This window comes from Castanea sativa, chromosome 12 (genome assembly GCF_040712315.1).
Source record: "Castanea sativa cultivar Marrone di Chiusa Pesio chromosome 12, ASM4071231v1".
Taxonomy (NCBI): domain Eukaryota; kingdom Viridiplantae; phylum Streptophyta; class Magnoliopsida; order Fagales; family Fagaceae; genus Castanea; species Castanea sativa.
This window is the reverse complement of record NC_134024.1, coordinates 3,293,966-3,306,637: the sequence shown is the minus strand read 5'-3', so window position 1 is coordinate 3,306,637 and position 12,672 is coordinate 3,293,966.

Genomic DNA, 12,672 nt, shown 5'->3' with positions numbered 1-12,672 from the left:
GCCTTCTTTGCATTGCGTTTCGCATTGAAAATAAGATACAAAACCATAAACAAGCATTTCTTTTTATAAATGAAACTTGCAAACACAAAACATGTATAAATTGCTGGTTTGTATTTCGCATGGGATGCTCAAATTTAAAGAAATTTTGAATACAAGAGATGCAGCAAAAGAACAAGGAATACCAAGAAAGCCTCATGATTGGCCATTATCCTTTGGGCTACCGAGCTAGTGGTTATATTTTTGGGGCTTGCAAGCAACCGGAAAATTCCCATGCTCTTGGGAACCTTGTATGGATCATTTTCACCCTAAGGAATACAAGATCATCACTATCCATAACTCGCAGTAAAAATATAAACCTGGGAAAATAAAAAAATAAAAACCCAACTTACAAATGCAAGAGGGGTTACTCTCAGCCATTGTTCCATGCACAACCAATGAGATATTGAAAGTTGTAATCTCGCTCATGCCAAGAAAATACAACTCGATGATACAAAATATTTAACAAGAGGAAAAGAATAGATATCCCATGCTACAACAATCATTTCACAAGAGATACCACAAGGCATCGAATCTTGACTCTCAAAGTATAGCCAGGTACAAATTAGTCCTAGACCACATGAAAGGAATCTTTCTTGCCAAAAACACACCCATATACAAGCACAATTCAAGCACCAAATTCCACATTACTCTATCTATCATCCTTTACGAGCCATCTCATGAACCTAGTCTCATTGGAATTGGATGCCAAACTATGCCAGGGTTGTTCCCTGAGTTAAAGCAGCTCCAAAGTAACTTATTAGTTATTAGTAGAGATTGAGCTCCTAACACTTATTTTAGTCGAGTCACACAAAGAAAAACTAAAAGGGTTTAAATTTTATAAACCAGAATGGCCATCTAAGTTAGTCCAAAGAACTATTTAGAACAAGTATTTAGTTATTGAAGCTCCATGTCCCATTGTGGACGTTGTCAAGACCAATCAATGATTAAACTTTTACATACTACTAAAAACAAAAAATTATGAGTTTCATGAAAACTTTGCAGGACATGGTTAGATGTAATCTAGTAGACACATGACACAAGTATTGGTGACAAAGCACGTTGTAGACCATGCATGATCATTGTGAAAATTATAAAGGAACGGAAAATTATGGGGAACGTTAGTTATTCAGCCAATGAACTTTAAATAAAAGATAGCTAAGAAATAAAAAATAAAAAATCCAAAGTAGAAAATAGCACAACAATGGGCCCCAATGCCATGCACTATCAGACATATTGCACTAATAGTTGCAAGAGCAACTTCAATTCACTAAGTAGATATGACATCTAAATATGTAGCATATATAAAAACCACTGATAAGCATGTCTTTCTGTGTGTTTGTGTGTCCGTATCAACATTATGGTCCAGTTTAGATGTTGCAAAGTTTCTAAAGTTGTGCGTGCAATTACAACATTATGTGTTCAGGTTCATCTACTCTAGAAAGGTACACAAGTATTACATTTCAGATAAATACCAATCAACAACTTAGTAGTCAACATGTTCCCTTTTCTAGCAAATGTCTTATCCATAACTAGATAAGACATTACATTTCAGATGTCTTGTGTCTTATCTATCAAATGCCGTATGTTCAATTTCATCTATTCTAGAAAGGTACACGGGTATTACATTTCAGATAAAGTGGAGTGCCTGAATAATATAGATAGAAGTTGTATTAGAACACCTTAATTCCTCAAGGATATCATAGCATCTCAATAAAAGTTCACAAAATAGAAAGGTAACCAGAAATTTAATGCGAAGATTGGACAAACCTTTTATGGATCTCAAAACAACAGTATTCGTGGACATTGCACGTGCAAACCCAAAATCACAAAGCTGTGATAAATGAAAAATTTATAAGCCATGAACAACCACAAGAAATTACAAGAATTAAACATTTAATACAAAGCAGGACACGATATCAAATCATCAGACCAAATCTTTGGTGAAAGAATCAATATGTAATAACAGTCTCAAGAGAGTAAAGAGATAAAACCAATGAAAAATAATAGCCTACAAATAGACATAGCAATATCCCACCCCATGGATGGAAAGAACCAACAAATTAGTACATAGGTAATCAAATCGAAGATATTTTTCATTTATTGGCAAGTTACACGTGCAAAAGCCTCTAAGTTTTGACAATACCTAGATATTAGTATAATACAATTGATCGTGCAAAAGCTACGGGAAAAAAAATAGCAATGTAATTGGAGTATTGGACCAGAAGAAAAAAAATACATACAATCAATTAGTTAAATTTTGATTTAGTGAAGCCAATCCAAACAAAGAAACACGAGACCTCGATGGTAATTTATTCAGTCAAACCTAGTAAGGTTCTCTAAATTCAAAAAATAGACAATATTTGAAAATTTTAAACAGGATTATAAACCTTCTAAACATTGTTTTTCCATAATCAACCTTCTATGCATTCAAGCTAACAGATTTAATAAATAGATGCTCTTAAACATGTAGTGATGTTATTCTAGAACCTCAACCTTAACTACGTACCCAAAGACCAATGAGAATGTTTTGTGGCTTCATATCACGATGGATGATACGGTTTGAGTGCAAGTAGTGCAACGCTCTCACCTGTAAATTCCACAAAATAAAGTTTCAATTGAAATAAGAAATACCCAAGTTGAACATAATAGTAAACCAAAGATCGGAAAAGAAAACAATCAATTAAGTCGATGCAATAATCATGGGATCAAATTACCAACTCGCTTTGCAATTGCTTGGACTTGTTCTTCTCCGGAAGGCACTTATCATCCTCAAGAATCTCAAATACTTCACCCCGCATGAAAATCCAACGGCAACTCATGAATCTCAACATGCTCCACAATGTGTCTATATATATTTCAGGATCATTTAATAGTTACATTAATATAAAGAATGAATTTTTGTTTTTGAGAGATCAAGAAGGATATGGTTACTTGTGCAAATTCGTGACAATAAAGGACATTTAAATACCTTAAATAGTTACCGGTTACTTGTCCACTTAAGAATGCTTTTAAAACATTCGAATCCTAATCACTCTTCTTTTGGGCTAACTTACATAGTTACTCCCATAATGACAAGTAAAAAAAAAGAAAGTGTTAAATGTAAGTAACAAGTAAAAACTCACCTTTCCAGACTTGCCTACAATGGAAGCAACAAGAACAACCTATATCACAGATAAAAGGTGATTTAGAAGCACTATCACAAACAATTCAACAAGTAAAGAAATCAAAAAATTCCTAAAAAGCATGTGGCAAAAATGAATTAAAAAGCAGCCAAGCTTGGAATTAAATTTTCTCGTAACTCATTACCTCACATTATCCACATCCACATCCACCACATTGCAGGTATTGCTTCTTTTTCAAGATTCACCAATTTTGCGTTTTTTAACCCTTATGTAATGTTTGGGCGGGGGAGGAGGCTGGGGCATCATCCTTAGGCTCATCATCGTGCCGCAAAGACATTAGATGCATACAATCAATATTCGGTGTAATGATAAGAATAAAGTGAACCACAAGATATATCATTACATTGTTGGTAATGTTATCATACCATAGAGCCGCCTTTGTGTCCTATTTTGTGTCCACCAGTTCCTAAGTGGGTGCTCTTCTAGTACGTCGTGGTCTACCTCGTGGGGGTGAGGGCTGCCGAGGGGGATGCTCGTCCGGTACATCGTTGTCAATCCCAACCGGAGGCCCTAAAGGGTCGGATGAGGAAGAGGTAGGTGGGTAATGATGCTCAGTATAGCTAGGAGTGGGGATCATTGTCATGGGCAAAGTGGGTGCATTGGAGCTGGTGGGTGGGTAATGGTGTCTTCAGTGGTGCGTAGGAGGGGTCATATGAAAATCAAAACCAAGATCAAAACTAGGCTGCGAAGGAGGGGTGGGTGAAGGGACCTTGAGTTGAGGAGATGCATCTCGGGATGGGTGGAGGAACCTCGTGGAGGAGATGCGTGTGGGACGGGTGCAGTACCTCGGGACTAGTTACAACCCGAGGGGTTGTTGCACGCCGACCACGGCCCCTACCTGCACTTGTGCTTGGGCTTGCCGTAGCAGGCCGACCACGGCCCCTAGCCGCACTTGTGCTTGGGCTTGCAGTAGCACCTTGACCACGGGTCGATGTACTTCGGGGTGCCGGGGTTTGTGCTTGGGGTTGCAATAGCCGACTGACTCGCCCTCATGCCCATTGTTTGCACTGCCCATTTGCTGCAAGACCACCACCAAGCCCAGCCACATTATTTAGGACACGTCGGACATGGTTGTGTGCTCGGCCGCCTACAGGAAGCATCTCCAACAAGTGCTAAATGGCTTTCAATCTAAAACGGAGAAATAACCAAGTACAATCAGATTTTGATCTACTCAAATACTCAACTAAGAACAAAAAGTGTTATTAGAATACTATATGTAATAGAAAGTCTTTTTAATTGGAGGTCACGATCAAACCGCATTTCCTAAAAAAGAAATCAATTGATTCTACTGAAGAAAAAACAAAGTAGGCAATAAAATCTAATTTAACACATTACCGTTATATCTAATTTAGCGCTGTTGCGGTCGACATACTTTCGAGTGACCGAACGGTACCAGCGGTAATAATCATGATTGCGAGGCATCTCACCAATCTGAGGAGGTGCATGGCAAACTCGTTGTTGTCTCGTATCCCATGTAAGGATATACGGTCCATGCTCCTCCCTCCAATTCTTTTCCACCTTCCCACGTAAGTCTATTCTATGCGAGCCTATCATCGTACACAACATGGTCGGGCCGCTCTTGCGCCAACCCAACCGTCGAAGGACACGATCCGGGTGGTGTGTCTCTACTATGCAAAAACACACCAAGTGGCACCCTTGCCGTCCACGTATCCCTCCCTCGCGACGCGGTGGTCGAAGGTGGCCGAAGTCCGCTCATATGGCTGCCATATTATATACAGTAGAAACAAAATACAATTATCATAGCATCTTAAAATGTGAAACAAAGGAGAATACATAGATAAAGGAAAAACAAAAATTAAAATAGAAGATATGTTAAAGCAATGATTTCAACATATTCTTAAGGAAAATTAACATAACGTCTACGTAAATTTTGTATACTATTACCCTAGTCCGCTGCATTCTAACTAATTGCTCACGATAATGGATCAACGCCGTGCCGGATGGCCTACTCTTCGGGCTTGGCACCCGCACCCGCACCCACCTACAGTTACGATCGAATAACATAAGATATTACCACTTAGTTACTAAGAATAGTACATTGCATAACACACACTAAGTATCAGGAAAATACTTACTTAAATGCAAGTGGAGCTTTTGGCCATGGGCCATAATCGCATCCAGGTGGAGGCTCTATCCTCGGGCACAAGAATGGCAACCTCGCCCATGCCCAATACTGAACCAATTGCAACGCCCCACCAATCTGCGATGCCTCTTTATCACTTGCCCGGCACAACTCCCTATACAACCATGCCAGGCAACCACTACCCCAACTATACTTTGGCGGATCATGAAGGTTCCGCAGGAACTCCAAGAACATCGCATGCACCCTATCTCCCGACTTGTCCATGAAAATCTTATCCCCTAGTAGCGCTAAAATATAGCACGGGCATACTGATGTACTTGCTCCTCCGTTGCATCATGAGGCGTGGCTCGCAATGCGCTCAACAAGGCGACTAATGAGAATTCTTTGCCCCACCAAAGTTTTGTTGTCATTCTCCGAACGCCAAAACCAAGCAACTCCACGCACGCTGCCTCCAATTCCCATCCACCACGTAGTCGGCCCAACCAAGACCTCACCGTCTATAGGAAGTCCAAAAATGACCTCCACATCTTCTAGGGTGATTGACATCTCACCATGTGGAAGATGGAACGTATGGTCTCCGGCCGCCATCGCTCAACTAGGGCCGATATTAGGCAATGATCTATCTCTCGGGAAGGGACCCTAAACAATCCTTCTAACCCCACCAACTTGATAATATCAATCACCCGATTATCTTGCATCGTTATCTTTGCCATCTCCTTAGCGCGACCACGGCATGTAAGTGAGCCCGAGTCCTCGTAAAATGGATAAAAATTATAGCGGTCGTTAGAATTAGATATACAACTTTCAAAGAACTTGCTAAAAGTCAAAGACAACGTAAAAATTAAAGCGTTGTTAAAACTAGATATTTCACCTCGCCATTCCAAATGTCCTCTCGATCGATGATTTCGTTGTCGCGTCAACAATGAAGGATCTTCTCGACCAGGGCGCACAATCTCTCGCTCCTCATCGATCCTGTGCTCCATACCGCAAAGAGTGCAACAATATTCCACAAATTAAGTCTTCATAAATAACTCTAAGGTAACATTATTTGATGCCTCCTACAATAATTAAAAAGATACTAAGATGCTTCAAGTGATTGAATTCTAATGGTAATAAGTTATTTGAAGAGGGTGTCCAAAGAATGATAATTAGGTGGAAAATTTTGATCTTAAGCGAGAAGCTTGTCTAGTGCCGACCAAAAACCACTTTCTATCCCCCGAAACATTTTTAATAAAAGGCATTCCAAGTAAAATAGTATTTTAACAGTATGTAAATATTGCTCTGCTCATGACCCATTTTCCAAACAAATCAGTACCACCATCAAATTCTACATAATAAGCTTCTCATACTTACTAAGGGAAATGGGGACGGTAGGAGGACAGATGGTCATAAGGTGCACATGTAGTGTATATCACTCGCCTAGTTACTAAAGGGAAAGAGAAACAAAACACTAACCAGAAATTCTCGTACAGGTCAAAGTGATGCTAATGAGTGAATCTATCTACTAATAGACATGGCAAAACAAATTTCCAGATCGACAAGAAATTTTTTTTTAGGGAAGCAATAAATGCTTACTACTTATATCAACCTACTTGGGTAGTAATGTGGAGTGAGACCACATGGTGCGTAGTGAACCGCTTCATATCAAATAAAGCTTGACATTAAAGTGATTTGTCCAAGTGAATCTTTAAGCCATGATTATTTGATGGCTGAAACTAAAGTTTCAAAGAACAATTTAATGTCAATCGAGTTTGAAAAATGGTAGCCTTTACTGGGATCTAATTCTAAACTGGTCTAAACCAACACATACCGCATAAATGTGAACAAATTTGGCCTGAACCGACAAATCTAACCAATTTTTTACATTTACTTTTTCATTAGCTAATGAACTAGTTCTCGTCCCCAAACCAATGACCTACATAGCAAGGTATGAATATTGCTACTACACTTCCCCCAAAATAAGATACTCAAAAACCCAAAATTTATCTCACTAAGGTATTTCTTTTAAGGATATAGAATCTTCAACCAAAAACTACAAACAATGACTTCAAAAAAATTGCGGGGCCTCTTAAAACTAGACCTAATTTCTCACACCTATTAATTCAAATATAAATCCGATCAAGATTGGTAGGAAGACTAAATTGTGACGTCCCTTATGACAAGGTTATGACAGGGTTATTAATAAGAAATAAATTATTAGTGGAAAAATGTTAATAGCTTTAAATAAAGGGATGTTCACATTGTGATCGATGTAAATTAGCAAGATCTAACCCAATTGTAGTCGAATTAAAAATAATATTACATGGTTTAAAGGGTGTTTAGTCATGTACTAATTGTATATTTCATTATGTTTTTCGTACATCTTATTGCTGCTATTTTGTATTTGGTTGGCATCTACTGAATTTATTTTTGGCATATGACCAATGCCATTAAATTTATACGTAGGAGAATAGAACTTGTGATTTAGGATATCAAAGCATCTCTAAGTTCCAAGTTTGATTTTAATTTATAAAATAAAAAATTTGAAACTGATGCAACATAATATAGAGAAGAACAAAACGAGTAATGAATTGGTCCCGTATGCAAGAGATCTTCCCTTACCATCTAATTGAATCAATACCGGTTATTTCACTTTAAAAATTAAATTATCTTAAGTTTAACAAATTTCAAGACTATAAGCAAGTAAGCAACCAAAATTCATCTTCATTATTATTTTCGCAATATTAAGAACGGCCTTGTCAAAGCACATAATGTACATATGCCAACCAAAAAAGCATAATCTACATATTGAGGATGGTCATAGTCATCAAAACCAAAGATGGAAACAAGGGCATCATAGACATTGAAACATTAAGACAGTGAAATAAATTAGAATGAAAAAAGCTTTCCGAACAGTAACTATCATGTCAATCTAACTTGCCAGGCAAATGGCAAGCTATCCATAGAGTCTCTATAAACTACAGCATTATTATGGCATGATTTAAGGATGTATCAATTAACCCACTCACATGCCATACAAAATTTAAATGTTCAATTCTATTTCACATTAACTACTATGATCCCGCCAATGAGCTCTAGCTCAATTGGCACCTCCTTCCCTTGTAAGTGCTAGGTGGAGGGTTCAAGACCCTCGTAACTTAACAAAAAAAAAAAAAAGACTCCCCGATCCCAAAATATCTTTTTGCTTATATGAAGTCCATAAGTAGAGAAAAAAAAAATCTTATTAAAAGTCCCGTAAGACACGGCTTATACATATAACTAAATCTCCATCAATACCTTTCGCATTTCAAGTATCCTTGTGCAATAGATATAATCATTATGTCCATTACCAAATGATTTATTGTGTTTTCAAATCGTCTTATATTTGTGTTTAGTCAAATATGCTCAACTTCTCCTTATTAATGATTAAGGCGGGAAAATTAGGCCTGTGAAGTGGAAGATTCCAGTAATGCATTTCTACGCCCCATTTTGCATATTGCAAATGGTCGTATGTCAACCTAAAGATAAAAGAATATATTATGAACTCAGAATGTAGCAAACAATTAAGAAAAAATTTTCCTTTTCTTTTTTACTAGAAAAATGACTCAAAACAACAAGACCATTCATTCACACTAGAAAGCATATCAATATAGCTTTCAAAATTTTAACTACACACAAACCGATAGTTAAAATTAATGAAACCATCCTGACCAACTTCATAGATACACCCAATTAGTTTCAAAGCTTGTAAGAGACAATTTCACAAACAACGGCTTCCATGCAATAAAAATCAACATTTGAACTAACTTAAAACATGACACCTACTACCAAACCCATACAAATTCTTGCATTTTATGTCCAAATAAAGCAGTAACACAGATGACAACCCATAAGCATAGAAGAAGACTAGCAAATGGAACCAACAAGAACTAAAGGAGAGGGGAAAAAGAATGTTACTTGCTGCAAGAAGTTGAAGTTGGGTTGCTGGCTGGCAACGATGGTTTTGGATAGGTGGATACCATGAAATGGAGAGAAGGGAGAGAGGCTTACCGGCGGTGTTACGGCGGACCGGCGGTCGGTGTAGCAGCGGTCGGTGTAGCAGCAGCTGAGAAGCGAGAGAGAGAGGGTTCTGAAAGAGGAGAAAGAGCGTTTCAAAGTGACAGATTGAGAGAGAGCGTTTGAGAGACTGAGAGTTGAGAGATTGAGAGTACTGAGAGTTGAGAGACTGAGAGTTGAGAGATTGAGAGTACTGCTAGTACTGAGAGTTGAGAGACTGAGAGTTGAGAGATTGAGAGTACTGAGAGTTGAGAGATTGAGAGTGTTTCAGTTACGCGTTTGAAAGGTAAAGTGGGGGAAAATTGTGTGGATTTCGAGTCTTATAAACTCGATTTCTACCTGGCTAAATTCCGACAAACCCAATAACTCGAGTTTTACAATCTCGATTTTTAATACATATTTCGAGTCTTATAAACTCGATTTCTACGTGGCTAAATTCCTCCAGGTGGAAACTTTGTCCACGTAATCGAAGAACAAACACGACAACTCGAGTTTTAAAAACTCGAGTTTCAATTAAATCTCGAGTTTCTAAAACTCGAGTTGTTAGTTTCCCACATACTTTCCAAACCCAGCCAACTAACGAAATCATTTGCACAGTAACGTTATTTGGAAAGGAATCCCCGCATTTAATATATATTGATGATCAAGTTTCCACTTTCTACTTTCCACTAAACCTGGTATTTAAAAATAAATCAATAAAAAAGTTTTCCACCAGAGCATTAATGCAGTCCCCGATACGACGACGAATAAATTGAGAAAAGCAATATTAACAAACTTTATACGGTGGATAACCATGAAGCTAAATTTATGATGAGATTTGGTTATCATGATAGTCTTTTTAAGAGAATGAGAAATTCAAATAACTAATTTTAGAACTTAAAAATTTTAGTTGTAGAAAAAAAAAAACCATAACACACTATACAAAAGTTTGAATAATATAAATCACATGAAAAAAGAATAGTATTTCTATCTTTTATCTTAAAAACAAATAATGGAATAATATTAATCAAATGCACCTAATTTTTTTTTTTTTTTTTTTTTTTTTTTTTTTTTAACTCAAAATAATAGAATGATATATATATAAAAATGGAGAGATGAAAAATAATTTAAAAAATAATATCTCTAGCACATTTTAGAAAATAAATCATACATTATACCACGTTCCAAAATAGTTGTATATTTTCACACATCACATGAGTTTGCAACTAGTTGTATATAATTGATGTCATAGCAGCTCTCCCATCCTATGAATATTCTTTTCTTCCCGCTCTCATTTTCAATTGTTTTTCCTAGAAGATGCCTCTAAATTGAGATAAGCATTGCTTGGGTTAATTATTGCCTTAATACTAACATGCCTTGTGGGCTAAATAATGCTCATCAAAATTTATTTTATTTACAAATATACATTTAAGTCATTATTATATAACTTGTTTGAATTGAGATGGCCACTTGTACGCCTACTCTGTTTAAAAAATGTGTAGGTGTGATGGGCAAACAAAGTCTCTTCATCTCTATCGTTCCAATCCATTTTCTTTTTAACATGCAATTGCATAAGATAAACTAAATCTGGCTTTGTTTTTCTCCTTTTGCTTTGTTTTGTTTTGTTTTGTTTTTGTTTTGTTTTGTTTTTGTTTTTTTTTTGGTTTTCCTCATAGATTTGATAACTTTGAGTCCACCTTTTGACAGGAAGATGCCTAGAAGGAGAGGATGTGTATGCTCAGCCATTTAAAGAACAAAAGGGTGTTTGGTATAAACATTGTTAATGTATCAATGCTGCTCTCTTATCCTATGAAGGTTCTTTTCTCCCAGCTCTCATTTTCAGACATTTTTCCTAGAAGATGCCTTTGAATTGAGATAAGCATTGCTTAGACTAATTATTACCATAATACTTACATAGTTCGTGGGGGCTAAGCAATGCTTATCCTTAATTTATTTTATTTACAAATATAAATCTAAGTCATTGTATATGACTTGTTTGAATTGAGATGACCATTTCACACCTCCTCTGTTTAAAAATTGAGTCTCTTATTTACATGCAATTACATAAGATAAATTATAACTGGCTTTTTCACAGTTTTTTCAAAAACTACTTTACTCTCATGTTAGGCGAGAAGGTATTAAGGTTGCTCATTATATGACACGATATGCTTCAAATATTTTTGATTTTGTGGTGTGGATAGAGGCTGTTCCATTCACAATTTATGATATAATTTTGGATGATTCAGCCAATTTACCTTAATAAAAGCTAAGCAAGTTGGTTTCTAAAAAAAATAAAATAAAAACTATATCCGGCTTCTTCTTCTTTTTCTTTTTTTTTCCTTATGGATTTGATAACTTGGATCTGCCTTTTGACTGGAGGATGCCTTTTGACTGGAGGATGCCTAGAAGGAGAGGATGTGTATACTCGGCCTTTTAAACAACTAATTAATTCATGGGGAAGAGTTTACCATTAGGGCTTCATTGCAGTTAAAAAATAATTTTCGGTAGCTGTCTTACCAGGAAAATTCCTTGAAGGAGTAGGTCAATTACACACCTACTCTGTTTAAATTAAAAAACAAACAGTTGTTGACTGAAATCAAAGGATGTGATGCCCCACCCACCCTCTTTCCCCCTCTCTTCTCTATTTCACAAACAGAAATAATAGTGGCCATTCATTTATATTAATGTTGAATATTAGTTGTGATATACTAGGTTGAATATGCTAGAATAAATGCGGAAGTGAAAACATAAAATAGAAAATATAATAATATGAGGGTTATATGGTTCAACCTGATACTACATCTGTATTATATGAGAGTGTCAGTACAAATCTTGTGTAATAATGAACCTAACATAGGTATATATAATAGACTAAATTCTAGACTAACCATGCATTAACTATGATTAATAAATTTTTAGTATAAGTAGAAGATTTGACTTACATACAAAATAAGATTATACTCAAGCTTATGCTATTGGGTTAATATATCTAATGTATCTCTAACAATTAAAAATTCAATTATATAATAGGATTTGAATCCCGCATTATTTCTAAGAGTTTTTTAAGCTTTACAATCACTGCCGCAATTTCAGTTCCAAAATCTGTAAATTTTCACTTTTCACGACTATCCATCTCTTGTATTTATCTCCTTTCACTTCCTCCTTGAAATGAAAAATCCACATCAAAACGTTCTCTTTTTCTCTAATTTTTCTTTCAATTTTGGCAGGACGATTCCTGGAAGAGTGAAGTGGCAGATATACTAAATTATCTTCTTTTTCCTAGTGGTAAATTATGAATACTTGCTTAAAATGATGCTACTAATATATACTTTT